Raw genomic sequence first — 13,368 nt, 5'->3', positions numbered from 1 at the left:
TGGAGCTCTTGGTGTGAGTATATAAGTTATGATATTTACTCTAAACTGTCTTTTATAATAATTAATTCTAAACTTTTAAACTAAGTAATGTTATCTTAGCTGAATAAAAACCCCCATCTCTTATAGAAATATTTTTTTTCTATCTTTTTTTAAAAACCTCTCCTTTTACCAACCCTGCTTAGATGACAATATGTGTACCAACAACCTCTTTTATACTTTTTATTGTAAAGTGTTACATTAAGTAATTAAGCTTAACTTATATTAATGAAACGAATGTTACCATCAGTTTACACAGTTTACAACAGCAATGCCTTTTCATTGTGACCACTTAATATAGCTAGTGATTTTTAACCTCTCATACTAATAATATATCACTTAATGCAATGGTTGGCTATATCAGATGAGTCTATTTTAATCTTGTTTACTAAGGACAAACTGCATATTTATATTAGGTATGGTGTATATGAGCATATTTATATTTTTCCACAGGGATCCCAGTTTTATAGCAATTCAATGCAATCTCTAGGATCTGAAGATGCTGGTGTAACTGTTATTTGCTATAACAATGAGTGAATTTACTGTGCAAGAGTAGTGTAGGGGCAAGATCCACTTATTTCTTTTCTCTCTCTCTTTTTTGTGGGTATATATTTTGCTTTTAACCTCCATGCACTTTCCCTGGATATTGTTTTGGGACCATGTGCCTTAGTAACTGTCTAACTCACACACATTCATTTGTGAAGGGGAGTGCTTTCCTAGTTGCATAATATTTCCTAACATCAGCTCCCAGGGATTGCGAGAAGCCTTATTTAAAGTAGTGAAGCTTGTGGTGTAGTGAAGACTCACCTATCAGCCCTTAAGCTCTCTAATTAAGGAGAGGATTACCAATTTATTTCCAGAAAACACATTTTGGCTATCTTCTCTCTCAAAACACGTCCACTCCCTTACTATGTCCCATTCCCCAATCATCAACCACATAAATAGTAGATTTAAACAGTATGGGCTGTGTTATGAAGCTGGGGATGCAGCTTTGGACCTTTGTGACCCTGCAACATCTAGTTAAGAAGCAAAAGTCTTAAGAAGCTGCACATGAACAAAGTTACCGGGCAACGAGAGCTGACCACTCCATGCTAGCTACCAGTAAACTCTCTTAATTATAACTAGACTTAATTCTGCAATACTATACAAACTATAATAATAATCCTGCTCAGGAGCCACCATTCATGGTTAAAACAATAGATTAGGACTCTGTATGTTAAAAATGTAGGACATTTTACCTAACGTATAAGGGAAAATATAAACAACTTACTTATTTAGTTAAAATCTGCATAGGCGTTTTCCCCAAATTATTTGAGTTATCTAGGATTTGTTATGTTTGTTAAGTTTTCAAAAAGACAGACTTGTTTAAACTTCAGAGTTGCAAACACATTTATTAACAAATTATAAGATTGAGTGCAAATCATACAATTCACATAAGTAGATGCACGTATAGTATTGGTAATGAATATAATTTTATTTACATACAGTTACACACAAATTTACGACTGCTACAAATAAAACTAGGGATTTTAAGTATATTAAGTATGTCACTGAAATAAATGTATGGACATAAATATGTATATAATATATTAAAAATACATAGAGACTTGTATCAACGTAAGTACTTACAAATACAGTTAAAACTGTCATAAACTTGCACAATTGGGTCATACATTAACTTAAGTACCATCCCATTTAAATACTTATATATAAATTATATCTGAACAATACACTTACATACATACATCATTTTAAATTTACATATCAATCACAAATATAAAAGCACACAAAAACACAGTTCACTCTTTACCTTGTGTACAAATGCATTTAAACACAAACTACCAACAAACACCCATACCACAACATTAATGTACAGTTGACTTATAGATTTAAATAAGACTCTATCTATATATATCTATTTACCTATCTGTTTAAAATAATATGTTTATTCTAACATTATGTGAAATCAACAGTAGGTATAAAAAGATATATATAAACACACAGACTTGACGTACACAGAAAATGATGTCACAGGCGGGGTGCCCATGCCTCTCCCCATATTAGTACCCAAAAGGATATGTGGTAAAGTTATATGATAACACCCTTACTTAATAAATGTATGTTTGTAATTTAAGATAATAAAAATAATTAAATATGCATAATAATGAAATAAGATGACATGAGTTAACAGTAAATTGTCTATTAAAGTATATGGGATATATAATATTTAACTTTAGATTAGCAAATGTATAATAATAAAAAATAGCTAAATGTATTTAGCCGTACTTTTATAGAGATCTCGTTTATCATTGGCATGCTATATGCAGGCACACACAACATGCATGTTATAATGCATACATTTACTCTATATCATTTTATATATTTTAAACAAGATTCATATTTTGTTTATGTTGTAATATATCAAATGGGTGCAGAAGATTTTTAATTTTAATTTTTTAGATAGTTGTATGCTTGATATATTTCTGTAACATTTTAGTATGTGCCCCACTATATATAGTAACATCACTCTTTATAAGGCTGCTATGTTCAACTGAGTCTATAAAATTGGATAATGTTAGATCAATAATATCAGTTCTAGTTCATATGTGACTTTGCCTCTGTTACTGAAATAATTATAGTAACAAAGTTAACATACCTAAATATATTTCTTACAGAAGATTCCATTTCAAGCTTCAGATAACACAAAGAACATATTTATTACATATTTACTTCTAAACATAATACATTATTTATATTTCTGATCTAGAAAATAACATTGGTAATTAAGATCAACTGCATTGAATATCTTTACTGGTAACAACCTAAGTTTAATACCTGGCTTATTCATAGTTTGAAATGACTACTTTTTAGCAGTTTTCTTGCATTGGTTTGTATTTATTCTAAGCACATGTTTATTGTTTGTCTTTGTACTAGATGCATAATAGTGTCATCGCTTTATGTATTGAATCTGTTTTCCTGCATAGAGAGTGTTAAATACAGAAAGGTATATAGGTTATGACCAGCCTCAATTCTTCTTGCATTGAGAGTGTTAAATACAGTAAGGTGTTTATCAGCCTTTATTATTTCTTGCAGTGAAGGGGCTAAAAAAATAAATACAAAAAATAATCTTTTTATGTCACAACAGTACAAAGACTTGTATTTTAAAATGTAAAGAGTGCTCCACTAACATAAACCCCACCCAAACTCTAATCTAAGAAAAAAATGTTGCTGGACTGTCCATTAGTCTGTTGTGGACACTTGATAGCCAACACCCTGCATTAGCCACAAGAATAACAAACAAAAAACAACAACTAGATGTACATGAAGTAGCAGCCTAAATCAATACTTTGTCAATATATGTAGCTTTCATTTCATCAATCTTCATCATCAAGGTAATGTTGCACGTCAATTTTATGTTGTTTAAGAAAGTTTGTTAAGAATTATTACATAATTAAAAGTAGATCTTTATGTTTATAAAATATTTTCTTAATGAAAAATGTTTTAATATAAAAACTATGGAACTTGGTACAGATAACTACACCCAAAAAAAGTATTTGTAAGTACTTATGTTGATACAAGTCTCTATGTATTTTTAATATATTATATACATATTTATGTCCATACATTTATTTCAGTGACATACTTAATATACTTAAAATCCCTAGTTTTATTTGTAGCAGTTGTAAATTTGTGTGTAACTGTATGTAAATAAAATTGGAAGGAAATCTAACGTATGTTGCTCTGTGTATAGCTATATGTATATATATATTCATTACCAATACTATACGTACATCTACTTATGTGAATCGTATGATTTGCACTCAATCTTATAATTTGTTAATAAATGTGTTTGCAACTCTGAAGTTTAAACAAGTCTGTCTTTTTGAAAACTTAACAAACATAACAAATCCTAGATAACTCAAATAATTTGGGGGAAACGCCTATGCAGATTTTAACTAAGTAAGTTGTTTATATTTTCCCTTATACGTTAGGTAAAATGTCCTAAATTTTTAACATACAGAGTCCTAATCTATTGTTTTAACCATGAATGGTGGCTCCTGAGCAGGATTATTATTATAGTTTGTATAGTATTGCAGAATTAAGTCTAGTTATAATTAAGAGAGTTTACTGGTTGCTAGCATGGAGTGGTCAGCTTTCGTTGCCCTGTAACTTTGTTCATGTGCAGCTTCTTAAGACTTTTGCTTCTTAGCTAGATGTTGCAGGGTCACAAAGGTCCAAAGCTGCATCCCCAGCTTCATAACACAGCCCATACTGTTTAAATCTACTATTTATGTGGTTGATGAATGGGGAATGGGACATAGTAAGGGAGTGGACGTGTTTTGAGAGAGAAGATAGCCAAAATGTGTTTTCTGGAAATAAATTGATAATCCTCTCCTTCTTAATTAGAGAGCTTAAGGGCTGATAGGTGAGTCTTCACTACACCACAAGCTTCACTACTTTAAATGTGGCTTCTCGCAATCCGAGCTGATGTTAGGAAATATTATGCAACTAGGAAAGCACTCCCCTTCACAAATGAATGTGTGTGAGTTAGACAGTTACTAAGGCACATGGTCCCAAAATAATATCCAGGGAAAGTGCATGGAGGTTAAAAGCAAAATATATACCCACAAAAAAAGAGAGAGAGAAAAGAAATAAGTGGATCTTGCCCTACACTACCCTTGCACAGTAAATTCACTCATTGTTATAGCAAATAACAGTTACACCAGCATCTTCAGATCCTAGAGATTGCATTGAATTGCTATAAAACTGGGATCCCTGTGGAAAAATATAAATATGCTCATATACACCATACCTAATATAAATATGCAGTTTGTCCTTAGTAAACAAGATTAAAATAGACTCATCTGATATAGCCAACAAGTGCATTAAGTGATATATTATTAGTACGAGAGGTTAAAAATCACTAGCTATATTAAGTGGTCACAATGAAAAGACATTGCTGTTGTAAACTGTGTAAACTGATGGTAGCATTAGATATAAATATGCAGTTTGTCCTTAGTAAACAAGATTAAAAAAGACTCATCTGATATAGCCAACCAGTGCATTAAGTGATATATTATTAGTACGAGAGGTTAAAAATCACTAGCTATATTAAGTGGTCACAATGAAAAGGCATTGCTGTTGTAAACTGTGTAAACTGATGTTAACATTAGTTTCATTAATATAAGTTAAGCTTAATTACTTAGTGTAACACTTTACAATAAAAAGTATAAAGAGGTTGTTGGTACACATATTGTCATCTAAGCAGGGTTGGTAAAAGGAGAGGTTTTTAAAAAAAAAAGGTAGAAAATTTTTTCTATAAGAGATGTATTTATTTTTTATTCAGCTAAGATAACATTACTTAGTTTAAAAGTTTAGAATTAATTATTATAAAAGACAGTTTAGAGTAAATATCATAACTTATATTCTCACACCAAAAGATCCAAAGATCAGGGACAGCGCTTTTTAAGTAAAACGGTGGGGGTGGGGTGGTTGTGTGTGTGAAACTTAAAAAGCGCTGTCCCTGATCTTTGGATCTTTTGGTGTGAGAATATAAGTTATGATATTTACTCTAAACTGTCTTTTATAATAATTAATTCTAAACTTTTAAACTAAGTAATGTTATCTTAGCTGAATAAAAAATAAATACATCTCTTATAGAAAAAATTTTCTACCTTTTTTTTTTAAAAACCTCTCCTTTTACCAACCCTGCTTAGATGACAATATGTGTACCAACAACCTCTTTATACTTTTTATTGTAAAGTGTTACACTAAGTAATTAAGCTTAACTTATATTAATGAAACTAATGTTAACATCAGTTTACACAGTTTACAACAGCAATGCCTTTTCATTGTGACCACTTAATATAGCTAGTGATTTTTAACCTCTCGTACTAATAATATATCACTTAATGCACTGGTTGGCTATATCAGATGAGTCTTTTTTAATCTTGTTTACTAAGGACAAACTGCATATTTATATCTAATGCTACCATCAGTTTACACAGTTTACAACAGCAATGTCTTTTCATTGTGACCACTTAATATAGCTAGTGATTTTTAACCTCTCGTACTAATAATATATCACTTAATGCACTTGTTGGCTATATCAGATGAGTCTATTTTAATCTTGTTTACTAAGGACAAACTGCATATTTATATTAGGTATGGTGTATATGAGCATATTTATATTTTTCCACAGGGATCCCAGTTTTATAGCAATTCAATGCAATCTCTAGGATCTGAAGATGCTGGTGTAACTGTTATTTGCTATAACAATGAGTGAATTTACTGTGCAAGGGTAGTGTAGGGCAAGATCCACTTATTTCTTTTCTCTCTCTCTTTTTTTGTGGGTATATATTTTGCTTTTAACCTCCATGCACTTTCCCTGGATATTATTTTGGGACCATGTGCCTTAGTAACTGTCTAACTCACACACATTCATTTGTGAAGGGGAGTGCTTTCCTAGTTGCATAATATTTCCTAACATCAGCTCGGATTGCGAGAAGCCACATTTAAAGTAGTGAAGCTTGTGGTGTAGTGAAGACTCACCTATCAGCCCTTAAGCTCTCTAATTAAGAAGGAGAGGATTATCAATTTATTTCCAGAAAACACATTTTGGCTATCTTCTCTCTCAAAACACGTCCACTCCCTTACTATGTCCCATTCCCCATTCATCAACCACATAAATAGTAGATTTAAACAGTATGGGCTGTGTTATGAAGCTGGGGATGCAGCTTTGGACCTTTGTGACCCTGCAACATCTAGCTAAGAAGCAAAAGTCTTAAGAAGCTGCACATGAACAAAGTTACAGGGCAACGAAAGCTGACCACTCCATGCTAGCAACCAGTAAACTCTCTTAATTATAACTAGACTTAATTCTGCAATACTATACAAACTATAATAATAATCCTGCTCAGGAGCCACCATTCATGGTTAAAACAATAGATTAGGACTCTGTATGTTAAAAATTTAGGACATTTTACCTAACGTATAAGGGAAAATATAAACAACTTACTTAGTTAAAATCTGCATAGGCGTTTCCCCCAAATTATTTGAGTTATCTAGGATTTGTTATGTTTGTTAAGTTTTCAAAAAGACAGACTTGTTTAAACTTCAGAGTTGCAAACACATTTATTAACAAATTATAAGATTGAGTGCAAATCATACGATTCACATAAGTAGATGTACGTATAGTATTGGTAATGAATATATATATACATATAGCTATACACAGAGCAACATACGTTAGATTTCCTTCCAATTTTATTTACATACAGTTACACACAAATTTACAACTGCTACAAATAAAACTAGGGATTTTAAGTATATTAAGTATGTCACTGAAATAAATGTATGGACATAAATATGTATATAATATATTAAAAATACATAGAGACTTGTATCAACATAAGTACTTACAAATACTTTTTTTGGGTGTAGTTATCTGTACCAAGTTCCATAGTTTTTATATTAAAACATTTTTCATTAAGAAAATATTTTATAAACATAAAGATCTACTTTTAATTATGTAATAATTCTTAACAAACTTTCTTAAACAACATAAAATTGACGTGCAACATTACCTTGATGATGAAGATTGATGAAATGAAAGCTACATATATTGACAAAGTATTGATTTAGGCTGCTACTTCATGTACATCTAGTTGTTGTTTTTTGTTTGTTATTCTTGTGGCTAATGCAGGGTGTTGGCTATCAAGTGTCCACAACAGACTAATGGACAGTCCAGCAACATTTTTTTCTTAGATTAGAGTTTGGGTGGGGTTTATGTTAGTGGAGCACTCTTTACATTTTAAAATACAAGTCTTTGTACTGTTGTGACATAAAAAGATTATTTTTTGTATTTATTTTTTTAGCCCCTTCACTGCAAGAAATAATAAAGGCTGATAAACACCTTACTGTATTTAACACTCTCAATGCAAGAAGAATTGAGGCTGGTCATAACCTATATACCTTTCTGTATTTAACACTCTCTATGCAGGAAAACAGATTCAATACATAAAGCGATGACACTATTATGCATCTAGTACAAAGACAAACAATAAACATGTGCTTAGAATAAATACAAACCAATGCAAGAAAACTGCTAAAAAGTAGTCATTTCAAACTATGAATAAGCCAGGTATTAAACTTAGGTTGTTACCAGTAAAGATATTCAATGCAGTTGATCTTAATTACCAATGTTATTTTCTAGATCAGAAATATAAATAATGTATTATGTTTAGAAGTAAATATGTAATAAATATGTTCTTTGTGTTATCTGAAGCTTGAAATGGAATCTTCTGTAAGAAATATATTTAGGTATGTTAACTTTGTTACTATAATTATTTCAGTAACAGAGGCAAAGTCACATATGAACTAGAACTGATATTATTGATCTAACATTATCCAATTTTATAGACTCAGTTGAACATAGCAGCCTTATAAAGAGTGATGTTACTATATATAGTGGGGCACATACTAAAATGTTACAGAAATATATCAAGCATACAACTATCTAAAAAATTAAAATTAAAAATCTTCTGCACCCATTTGATATATTACAACATAAACAAAATATGAATCTTGTTTAAAATATATAAAATGATATAGAGTAAATGTATGCATTATAACATGCATGTTGTGTGTGCCTGCATATAGCATGCCAATGATAAACGAGATCTCTATAAAAGTACGGCTAAATACATTTAGCTATTTTTTATTATTATACATTTGCTAATCTAAAGTTAAATATTATATATCCCATATACTTTAATAGACAATTTACTGTTAACTCATGTCATCTTATTTCATTATTATGCATATTTAATTATTTTTATTATCTTAAATTACAAACATACATTTATTAAGTAAGGGTGTTATCATATAACTTTACCACATATCCTTTTGGGTACTAATATGGGGAGAGGCATGGGCACCCCGCCTGTGACATCATTTTCTGTGTACGTCAAGTCTGTGTGTTTATATATATCTTTTTATACCTACTGTTGATTTCACATAATGTTAGAATAAACATATTATTTTAAACAGATAGGTAAATAGATATATATAGATAGAGTCTTATTTAAATCTATAAGTCAACTGTACATTAATGTTGTGGTATGGGTGTTTGTTGGTAGTTTGTGTTTAAATGCATTTGTACACAAGGTAAAGAGTGAACTGTGTTTTTGTGTGCTTTTATATTTGTGATTGATATGTAAATTTAAAATGATGTATGTATGTAAGTGTATTGTTCAGATATAATTTATATATAAGTATTTAAATGGGATGGTACTTAAGTTAATGTATGACCCAATTGTGCAAGTTTATGACAGTTTTAACTGTATTTGTAAGTACTTACGTTGATACAAGTCTCTATGTATTTTTAATATATTATATACATATTTATGTCCATACATTTATTTCAGTGACATACTTAATATACTTAAAATCCCTAGTTTTATTTGTAGCAGTCGTAAATTTGTGTGTAACTGTATGTAAATAAAATTATATTCATTACCAATACTATACGTGCATCTACTTATGTGAATTGTATGATTTGCACTCAATCTTATAATTTGTTAATAAATGTGTTTGCAACTCTGAAGTTTAAACAAGTCTGTCTTTTTGAAAACTTAACAAACATAACAAATCCTAGATAACTCAAATAATTTGGGGAAAACGCCTATGCAGATTTTAACTAAATAAGTAAGTTGTTTATATTTTCCCTTATACGTTAGGTAAAATGTCCTACATTTTTAACATACAGAGTCCTAATCTATTGTTTTAACCATGAATGGTGGCTCCTGAGCAGGATTATTATTATAGTTTGTATAGTATTGCAGAATTAAGTCTAGTTATAATTAAGAGAGTTTACTGGTAGCTAGCATGGAGTGGTCAGCTCTCGTTGCCCGGTAACTTTGTTCATGTGCAGCTTCTTAAGACTTTTGCTTCTTAACTAGATGTTGCAGGGTCACAAAGGTCCAAAGCTGCATCCCCAGCTTCATAACACAGCCCATACTGTTTAAATCTACTATTTATGTGGTTGATGATTGGGGAATGGGACATAGTAAGGGAGTGGACGTGTTTTGAGAGAGAAGATAGCCAAAATGTGTTTTCTGGAAATAAATTGGTAATCCTCTCCTTAATTAGAGAGCTTAAGGGCTGATAGGTGAGTCTTCACTACACCACAAGCTTCACTACTTTAAATAAGGCTTCTCGCAATCCCTGGGAGCTGATGTTAGGAAATATTATGCAACTAGGAAAGCACTCCCCTTCACAAATGAATGTGTGTGAGTTAGACAGTTACTAAGGCACATGGTCCCAAAACAATATCCAGGGAAAGTGCATGGAGGTTAAAAGCAAAATATATACCCACAAAAAAGAGAGAGAGAAAAGAAATAAGTGGATCTTGCCCCTACACTACTCTTGCACAGTAAATTCACTCATTGTTATAGCAAATAACAGTTACACCAGCATCTTCAGATCCTAGAGATTGCATTGAATTGCTATAAAACTGGGATCCCTGTGGAAAAATATAAATATGCTCATATACACCATACCTAATATAAATATGCAGTTTGTCCTTAGTAAACAAGATTAAAATAGACTCATCTGATATAGCCAACCATTGCATTAAGTGATATATTATTAGTATGAGAGGTTAAAAATCACTAGCTATATTAAGTGGTCACAATGAAAAGGCATTGCTGTTGTAAACTGTGTAAACTGATGGTAACATTCGTTTCATTAATATAAGTTAAGCTTAATTACTTAATGTAACACTTTACAATAAAAAGTATAAAAGAGGTTGTTGGTACACATATTGTCATCTAAGCAGGGTTGGTAAAAGGAGAGGTTTTTAAAAAAAGATAGAAAAAAAATATTTCTATAAGAGATGGGGGTTTTTATTCAGCTAAGATAACATTACTTAGTTTAAAAGTTTAGAATTAATTATTATAAAAGACAGTTTAGAGTAAATATCATAACTTATATACTCACACCAAGAGCTCCAAAGATCAGGGACAGCGCTTTTTAAGTTTCACACCCACAACTACCCCACCCCCACCATTTTACTTAACACAGCAATATGTATAGATGAAATCATTTTATTAAGAAGTTTGCATTATGCGTATTTGTATTTGTGATGTATAAATGTTTATTTTTGCTTTGTGGTTATAAGGGGGATAAAGTCCTACGTGTGTTTTTAAAAAAAATATAAGTGAGATTTCGTTTTGGATGGATAAGATGTTTACAAAAATGATGTATGTCAGTGTTTTAAAAACAATGTGTAAACTCAATGACATCTGAAAGTAATATGATGATATCTGCTGACAAGATATGTGATGAGAAAAAAAGTAATATGATGATATTTTTGTGTATATTAGGTGAAAAACAAACTGTGTGTGTTTTAAAAAGATAAGTGAGAGTTTGTTTTTGTATAGATAAATATCTTTACTCTACAAAATTGCTGTATGTCAGTTTTTTAAGAACTTGTGAACTCAATGACATCTGAAAGTAAAATGATGATATTTGCTGACAAAGATATGTGATGAAAAAATATTAGTCATTTAACAAATGACGTATTAGATATGTCAGCATTTTAATAACATAAGTGTCAGAGCATATAAGAAGTCTGTGCATTCAGTTCATACAATGTGCTGGCATGAAGACAGAAAAGATAATATGTACAATACTGAATTAAATTATTTCATTCACAGAAATATTATAACAAATGTTAAAAAACTTTTTTTTATTTTTTTATAATCTCCTAATAAAAGAAAATATCAAAACAATTGAGTTTTATACACTCTTATAACACCCTTTTAATCCTATTACATTTTATATCTTTTTTTTTTTCATAGCAAGTCCTGACATGCCTTATTAAACCTATTGGACATTATAGAGGATATATATATATTAAGATTTTATATCCCCTTTTAATAGAATACAATATCAAAGTATAATTTACACATTTTTAATTAAATAACATTAAACGTTATAGTCTTTTATAAAGCTCCTAATCAACCATATCAAAATAAGCTTAATAACCTCTTATAACCTTTTAATCCAAATCCTAATAAAAAAAAACTATTTAATATCAATTTTATATCAAATTCGTATTAAAAACACTTTTTTTAATATCAATTTTATATCAAATTCGTATCAAAATCCCTTTTTATATCAATTTTATATCAAATTGATATCAATAAGGGGCGTAAAAATGGGAGTGGAAAGGGGCGGGTTTAGGGGAGGAGAAAGGGGCGTGTCCACCTGTCAAAAAAGTTTGACATAACCTCCGTACTATTACTACTTACCTGTACTATTATCATGCTTAGCTGATCGTGTGATCTGATTGGAAGCCATGCTGGTGATATTTGTCTCCTAACATATGAGATCATTGATAATAAATTCTAACCAACAACAAATTTGGTGAGAGATTGAAAGCAAGGGTTGATCATATATTCTCTGTAAAAGTAAATTAAAGTCATTCTTTAAAATTGCATCCCCATTTAATTGCTGCATTGCTTAACATCCACATACAGAATATTTTGTTAGCAAAATTTGTTTGGCTTTGTACCCCAGGGGCATTGCCTCTGTAGAAGCAGTGGAAAACTACAGTTTTTTAACTGGAAGTAAAGAAAGTCACGTTAGCAGGAGAATGGATAATGGCAGGACTAAACAATCTGATTATATAAGCTCAATAGAGAAAATGGCAAACAGGGTAACTGGAACAAGAACTAAGGCAAAGATAGAGCAGTATGGTCATATAAGATCAGTGTTGGTGGTTCTGTGTATACTCCCAGACCTTTTTTATGCCGTGTACTATTGAGTGGAACTGGTAGTTCTCACATGGTATCACGTGGCTGCAAAAGATAGGTTTACATAAATAAAGTGTGAGTTCCTACAAAAGCATAAGTTCATTTTACTGATTGGATTTATTGTAAATTGGTGCAGAACATTTTATTGTCCCTGTATATTTCCTTCCTTTGTTGGTTTGAATTTGTTGGTACCATAGCAAGATAAAACAATGTTTCTCAAACAATGGCTGGCACATGAGGTGGCAAATATAATGTTATGAATGTTTATTTTGACCAACACTGCACAACATGAACCACCAATTATTTATTTTTTGTTAGATTTCAAATGCATTAGATGCTTTTATCTATGTTAGGGTTATTAAAAGGGTGCTGTGGAAGACATTTTGAGTCAGTTATAAGGGGGGTTTCTAAAGGAAGCATGTGATGTCACAGAGCAGATCCTAGTGGGCACCAGATTATGCGATAGATTACGAGTGGAGTGCTATCATTTGCGTGCCAGCGATATATGCTT

This window comes from Bombina bombina, chromosome 5 (genome assembly GCF_027579735.1).
Source record: "Bombina bombina isolate aBomBom1 chromosome 5, aBomBom1.pri, whole genome shotgun sequence".
In the NCBI taxonomy this organism is placed as follows: domain Eukaryota; kingdom Metazoa; phylum Chordata; class Amphibia; order Anura; family Bombinatoridae; genus Bombina; species Bombina bombina.
Note: the sequence above shows the minus strand (reverse complement) of the source record.